Consider the following 8,502-nt stretch of genomic DNA (forward strand, 5'->3'; position numbering starts at 1 on the left):
TCAGAAATGATGCCATTTCCGCTTTTGAGGGTAGATGGATAGTAGAAATATCTGTTCAAATCTGTGAAATGTTTTATTTCCTTCTCGAGCAATTTCTTGCCAGTGAGATGAAAAAACTTGCATGCAAGCCTACGAAAGGAAATATTATTGTTTTCTTCAGACCTGGAAAATTGATTGTGTAACTCCTTTAGGATAAAAAATGGAAGCTGATTCGCAAGTAATATCAAGTCATGACTTATGCCAAGCTTTAGCCATGGTTTACTTAATATATAATCATTTTCAAATTCTTCCCCCATGTAACTCCTCAAGAAGAGCTCAATGATAAATGTTGAATCCAATAGAACCATTTTCACGAAATCTTCACGGCAAATATCAAAGCTTTCTGAGCAACAACGGCGAATATTGTCTTCGTTTTCTTCAATGATCCTTGCTATTTCCTTTTGGGATTTCCTAGTTCGATTACAAAATTTCTTTAAGCATCCCACTTTCAGCTTTTCCATTTCCCTTTGTTCTCTTTCATCATCCTTGTCTCTTGGTTGTTTTCCACCATAGTGAAAAGGGCCTATTGAGATTAGCTTTGGAGTGTAGGCCTCTTTATTTACCTCACGAAGTTTCTTGGGGGCCTTGTTGATAGGCCACAATCTGAATGACTTTTTGTGATTATACTAATTAATTAATTAGCAAAGTTATTAATTAATCAATTAATCATGCAATTGCGTGGAAGCACAAACAAATCACCAAAAACTAAATATGCGTGGAAATTAAATAACACGGTGATTTGTTTATGAATGGAGAAAACCCTTACGGCAAAAACTCCACCGGGTAATTTTCAAGTCACCACTCCCGAAACTCCACTATTATCAAATCAATCGGTTACAAGTAAAGGAATCCCAAGTACCTTACCAACCTACAGTTGAACCCTTATCCCAATACCCAATTGGACTTGATCTATAGTGACAGTTCCCACCTTTGATGCACGGCTCCCAAGTACGTGACTAACCAGTTTGATGCGCGGATCCCAGTACGCGGCTTACTCCTTTGCACGAATCCCAGTACGTGACTAACTCCACAACAACCCTTTGATTGTTGTAGTTGATTTGCAGCAGCTTCACATAAAAACACCAATAAGATCTTCAATGTTGGTGTAAGAGACTTTGTTTGGTCACAAAACCCAAAGGTGTACAAGAAACGCAGCAAGAACTCTTTCTTCTGTAGGAGGAGGCTAGGGTTTCAAAAAGAAAATCTTATGAAGCTCTCTAGGGTTAGGTTTTTCTTTTTCCTACCTCCTTTAAATAGGAGCTTAATGGGCTCTCCTATTCCAAATAGGTTTACACAAATCTTGGGCTTTCCTAATCCAATAAGGATTATACAAACCCATAAACAAATAGCCTTTTAGATTAAAAACATTGTGGCTATAATCTGAAAATCCGTAAGCTCGATCGATCGAGACATCTATTAAGATTTAATGAATCTTGACAGATAGTGCTTCTGTCGAGGAGGTATCAAGACCTACAGATTGCATTTTTCTTGAGCAGTTCTTGAGTAATCTTCATGTCTTCAATTTAACCACTTGTGATGATCATCTTGAACCTACTTAGATTTACCCAAATACAAGTAAAGTGCGTTTTGTCAAAGGATATGCCAATTATATAAAAATATGTCCCCAACAATCTCCCCCTTTGGCAATCCGTGACAAAACCACAAGAGTATATTGAATGTTTTAGAATACATTCTACTCAAGATTATAGAATAAATAAGCCTAGTCTAAAAGATCTAAACCTTGGAAGTTGCTGCAAAAAGAAGGTTCGGAATCTTGACTTGGCTTTAACTTGTCTTTCCTGAAAGGCATTAAACAAAACACATCAAGGTACCATATGGAAAATAATAACAAGTTAAATAAACAAGAAACATGTGCATAAAGAGAGAAAAGAAACAACACATGTGAGATAAAGAATGAAACACATACATCATCATCAAATATAGAAACACCACATGATGTACGTAAATGGTTACAAAACCAAAAGATACACAACACAAAAAATATATCAATATCAACGTAAGTTAGTTACATCAAAAACATTCTTCCCTTTAACATGAAATTCTCCCCCTAAGTCTATTACTCCCCCTGAGGAAAGACATTCAATTCTCAAATTTCTCCCCCTTTTTGACATGATTGTCAAATGGCATAAAAAGCCAAAAGACATGACAGGAGATAGACAGAAAACTGGCAAAGAAGGAAACAAGGAGAACAAGGAACCATAGACCTACAAGAAAAAGAAAAACAAGATGCTATGGACACAAAAAAATGCAAAACAAAAAAATGAAATGCATGCAAGGGAATCTCGATCGATTGACCAGGTATCGATGAGGTATCAAGAAGACAGGAACTTTCTCGATCGATCCACCAGGTGTCGAGACAGGTGTCAAGATTGCGATAAGAAAAGGCTTGAGAAGCTCGACAGATAACTAGGTATCGAGGAGGTGTCGAGCTAGCAGAGAAAAGTAGTTTTTCGAGAAGAGAAAAACACAGACATGAATGCAATCTATCATACACCTCACCCATAGATCCAATCAACATATAAAGCTCTCAAAATTATCTCTCAACAACAATTTAAGCACATGGATCCTCAAAAACACACACACACACACTAAACAAGTTTAACCAATTTTATTTTTCAAAAACAAGTTAAGACAGTTTAGTGAACATACATTAGCACATGTAAAACCTTTGTGATGGCCAAATCACATTGTACCTGCACATGTATCAAAAGTAGTAAAGAATATTGCGTGTTGTGTGTGAAAAATATCGCAAGATTGCATATATGTATACATGTTATGACGATCTGAGATATGAGAAAATAATTTTAACTCACACACAATCATAACTGTTTGATGGGGACTATCACCTTCAAGGTACATCCTATAACTCCCACATCTCCTAGAATACACGCTTGCAATCATATTTAAAGCATTTTTAATCTTTTTGCTTTTTATTTTCTTTGCATGTTTTCTTTTATTTTTAGTATATCATACATGGGCATAAAAAGGAGAAAAGAAATACCCAAGATGTTAAGCATGTGACATCGCACTTTTGCCATGCCGAAGCATACGAATGTCTTTGACACTGCACTTTTGTTATGCCGAAGCATACAGGTGTCTATTTATGATTGGCGGGCAACAGTGGGGAGATGGTTATTTATGCATTTCTCTTAGGATTTTCTAGTCCTACCCGTCAAAAAGAGTGATATGAGTGTTAAGTTTTAAGAGATAACTTAATCTTACTCATCACAAACAAGAGCCATAAAGCTCACTTGCTTAGTTGTGCATAGAGATGCTCATCTAAGCTACAAAAGATACAAAGTTTAGAAAACTTTGTTTCAATGGCCATCCAAGGTATACAAGTACCAAAGTACACAAAACACACACTGTTTTTGTATTTTTCTGATTTTTTAAAAATTTTTATTTTTTTTTATTTTCATATTAAAAATAAAATAAACAAAACTGAAAGTAAACACACAAAAATATGTTAAGAAGAAAGAAAGATGCATATGCATGAAGGCATGATAGAATGGTGCAAATGCATGAAAGCATGATTCCAAAAGCAGATAAGAAATCAAGCAAAGAGAGTCCTACTTTAGATAGAAAGAATTAAAGCAGAGGACAAACAGAAAAGACAATTAAGTCTTAGGATCCTTGATCACCCACACAGCACGAATCTTTGGCCGTGAAGATGAAAAAGCACGTGTCCTAGTATGATTACTAAAGGACATAAATGAATTAGAATTCCCCTGAAATTGAGTCAAAAAGCACAAAGTTGTTAATAACTCACCAAGAATAGGTACAGAACCTTTATACAAAGGATGAGACCTATTGGACACTCGCTTATGAGGAAACAACCTGAAATAATTAGGGCGAGTGTGACCAAAATCACCACAATGGTGACAAACATGAGTAGTTTTAGAGCTACTCGACTTCAGGATCCTTGATCACCCACACAGCACGAATCTTTGGCCGTGAAGATGAAAAGGCACGTGTCCTAGTATGATTACTAAAGGACATAGAGGAATTAGAATTCCCCCCGAAATTGAGTCAAAAAGCACAAAGTTGTTAATAACTCACCAAGAATAGGTACAAAGCCTTTAGACAAAGGATGAGACCTATTGGAGACTCGCTTATGAGGAAACAACCTGAAATAATTAGGGCAAGTGTGACCAAAATCACCACAATGGTGACAAACATGAGTAGTTTTAGAGCTACTCGACTTCCTAGAAGGAGGTCTAACCTTAGAGGTTGACAATTTAGGACAATTTGGCCTAATATAACCAACAATATGACAATGATGACAAGTGGGGACAAATTCAGAATTTTTATTCAACCTAGGAGAAGTTTTAGACATAGGTTTAGAAACTTCAGCGTTAACATCAGAAGTTTTACCATTGTCTATCCTAGCAATATTAGCCTTCAACTCTTCATTATTCCTTTTAATTGGGAGAATATAAAGATCTTTTTCTTTTGAGTTAGGCTCAACAACAAGTTTGGCACTAGTTAATTTTTCAACTTTAGTTTTAAATTCAACTAGTTGCTCTTCCAAACTCTTAATTTTGTCCACCTGAGATGAAATTTGATTTTTAAAACTCTCATTCAAATTATTTGCTTCATCCAATTTTGCAATCAAATCATCTTTTTCAAGTTTGACCTTTTTAAATTTAGCTTTTAATTTTGCAGAACATTCAAGAGATTTCATACAAAAATTATAAAACTTGCAATAGGCATCTTGAATATCATCAGCATCATTCAACATAAGATCATACAAATCAAAACAATCAAGAGTTTCCATGACAACAGGGGTCAATGGATCACACAGTAAAGATTAAAACCTAATCAGAGTGTGCCTGCTCTAATACCACTTGATAGGCCACAATCTGAATGATCTCTTGTGATTATACCAATTAATTAATTAGCCAAGTTATTAATTAATCAATTAATCATGCAATTGCGTGGAAGCACAAACAAATCACCAAAAACTAAATATGCAGCAGAAATTAAATAACACGGTGATTTGTTTACGAATGAGGAAAACCCTTATGGCAAAAACCCCACTGGGTGATTTTCAGGTCACCACTCCCGAAACTCCACTATTATCAAATTAATCAGTTATAAGTAAAGGAATCCCAAGTACCTTACCAACCTACAGTTGAACCCTTACCCCAATACCTAATTGGACTTGATCTATAGTGACAATTTCTACCTTTGATGTACGGCTCCCAAGTACGTGACTAACCAGTTTGATGCGCGGATCCCAGTACGCGGCTTACTCTTTTGCACGAATACCAGTATGTGACTAACTCCACAGTAACCTTTTGATTGTTGTAATTGATTTGCAACAGTTTCACATAAAAACACCAATAAGATCTTCAATGTTGGTGCAAGAGACTTTGTTTGGTCACAAAACCCAAAGGCGTACAAGAAATGCAGCAAGAACTCTTTCTTCTGTAGGAGGAGGCTAGGGTTTCAAAAAGAAAACCTTATGAAGCTCTCTAGGGTTAGGTTTTTCTTTTTCCCACCTTCTTTAAATAGGAGCTTAATGGACTCTCCTATTCCAAATAGGTTTACACAAACCTTGGGCTTTTCTAGTCCAATAAGGATTATACAAACCCATAAACAAATAACCTTTTAGATTAAAAACGTTGTGGCTATAATTTGGAAATCCATAAGCTCGATCGATCGAGACATCTATCAAGCTTTAATGAATCTCGACAGATAGTGCTTCTGTCGAGGAGGTATCGAGACCTGCAGATTGCACTTTTCTTGAGCAGTTCTTGAGTAATCTTCATGTCTTCAATTTAACCACTTGTGATGATCATCTTGAACCTACTTAGATTTACCCAAATACAAATAAAGTGCGTTTTGTCAAAGGATATGCCAATTACATAAAAATATGTCCCCAACACCTGTAAATGCTGTCACGCTCCGAACCCAAAGGAGTCCAAAACATGAGAACTACATCCCAAAGATACCTGTAGATTTTTCATTTCTGGACAACCAACTATAGGAGATCTTTATTTTCCTTTCATTTTCACATGATAAGAATATATAATCATAAGTCTCCACATTACAAGTCAGAGCTCTATAACACATTTAAGAATAATAACTAAAAATCATGTGCTTCCACATAATACATGAATATATTACAAAACTCTTGGATTACATAAAGTCATAATCTTATCAAGAATAAAGAATCTTAATATCGACTCTAGGCCTACCACGCCTAAGGCTAACAAACCTTAAGTGACCAACCTCCAATAGAATTAATTAATATCTCGGTGAACATAGCAAAGTCGAGTCACCAACTATTTACAGCAAAAGTCTCCAAATTTAACATAGCACTTCAATCATCACCAACGAAGTAAGCTTTATATCCAAGGTATAGCTAATTACTCTGAAAAACTGTTAAAGGGTGGGATGAGCTAATGCCCAATAATAATGAAACACAAAGAATGAAACACAAGAATGATTTAATAATGAAACACAAAGTTTCTCAAAGTAAATACATTAAAACTATATACTATAATCTGTGAACACCAACAATATAATTTCCAAAGCCATAATATCTAACATAAAGTAAATTATCTCAAATATACCATACTACCACATAGACCAGTCAGGAGATCCACCCATTCACAACTGGCATGATATTGTCCTCTCTGGTATGCAGACTCTTGACTCCATGGACAGTAGCTTCACCCATACCCTCAAGGTTTTTCTCTCACCCCATGGGCAGCAGAGAGAGCACGTCAAATAAGATCTCTCTTGCATGTGGTCTCTTGGCCCCATGGGCAGCAACCTCACCCACACACAATCAAAGAATCCTCTTCCCCCCATGGACAGCAGGGAATAATGCATCATCCAAAGTGAAAGGATACTGACCTAGCCTTGATTTCCGTTGTCACAAAGACCACGAAAACCAACTCGGGTGATCACCGGAAAATCACACATGGCATGGTGCTAAAACTACATAAGTTCACAGGTTACATTATTTTGAAACACATAGTTCATATCCAGGTAGTTTCAAAAAACCTTAAATAATCTAACTTCTACAAAGTTTGTAAGGTTTTCAACTTCATTCTTGTCAAGAGATTTTCTATCAATTTCCCAAATAATACAAGACAAGTTAAGCACCTCTAAATTTTCAATATACCATAAAATCAATGATTTTCTTATCAAAGATTAAATAAAAGATGTTTATTTTTCCATATCAACAATTCATACATTTCCCAAAATGCAATACCAAATATGATGCATTTTCATATATAATCATATATATATTAAGGTTACGACACAGTAGTTTTTAGAAAAATATAGTTTCCATAAGTAATTTCCAAAAACGTGTCTAACCCAAACAACATTTATGTTATTTTCAAAAATTCCATTAAAAAGCTACTTACTTCGCAACCGCAAAATCCTAATTCTCCAACCTCCAAGGAGATTAGTTAGAACCTAAACAATATCAAGTAAACCTATCACAATAAGTATAGAGTTTGAAATTGCGTCTAGCCACAATTTAGGAATTGCCAAATAATTACTTAATTAGGCAAACCTAGTATTTAACCTCATCAATAATAATATATTCCACTTCTATAGTTTCTCAATAAATTGATTCACAAGGCATAAACTCCAATTTATAGAGTTAACCCATTTAATATCATCTCCAATATCATGACTAGCTTTCATAAAATTTACACTACATCATTAAAAGACACATGAAAGCAAAATCAAAATATCCTCCAAGACAGGAAATTTAGAACTTTAACTAACTCCAAATAAACCCAATGACAATGGAAAAAATTAAATTTACCCACCATCACATGTTATAACTCAAAACCCCCAAAATTTCCACCATACATAAACTTTAGGTAGTCATCATTAGCACAAACCATAAACTCACTCATCAAATAATTTCACTAATACAAAACCCATACATATAAACACATAAATATTACTTTCAATGCTCATAAATCACATGGGTATCATTATTAAAGTTTAGATAAAAATAACCTCAACTAAAAGCATTTAAAGCCACAAAAAAAAATTTGAAACTTTTACCTCAAATTAAAGATGAAGATGCTTAGAGGTTCTTAAAGATTTTCCAGTGATATTGCCAGAAAAATGATGGTAGAGATGGTGGCATGGAGGTATTGATGGGAGAGTGGGAGAGTGTGAGGGAGTGTGAGAGAAGTGTAAGACAGAAAATGAAAAAGAAGAAAAATAAAGAAATGTGGGGTGAGGAGATTTGGCTGGTCCAAGAGATAAAGAGATAGAGTGAAAAAAAAAAATGAGTGGTGGGGAAGGGTGGGGTAGGTGGGAGCACGTGAGACCCATAAAAAATCTAACTTTTTTTTTTTTTTTTTCCTCTGGCTCCATGGCTAGAGAAACATCAATGATCTCTTCCATAACCTTTGGAATGTCAATGCTCAGCTCTTTGCACATATGATTATTTTTAAG

The sequence above is a fragment of the Quercus suber genome, unplaced genomic scaffold, assembly GCF_002906115.3.
Source record: "Quercus suber isolate HL8 unplaced genomic scaffold, Cork oak 2.0 scaffold_870, whole genome shotgun sequence".
Classification (NCBI taxonomy): domain Eukaryota; kingdom Viridiplantae; phylum Streptophyta; class Magnoliopsida; order Fagales; family Fagaceae; genus Quercus; species Quercus suber.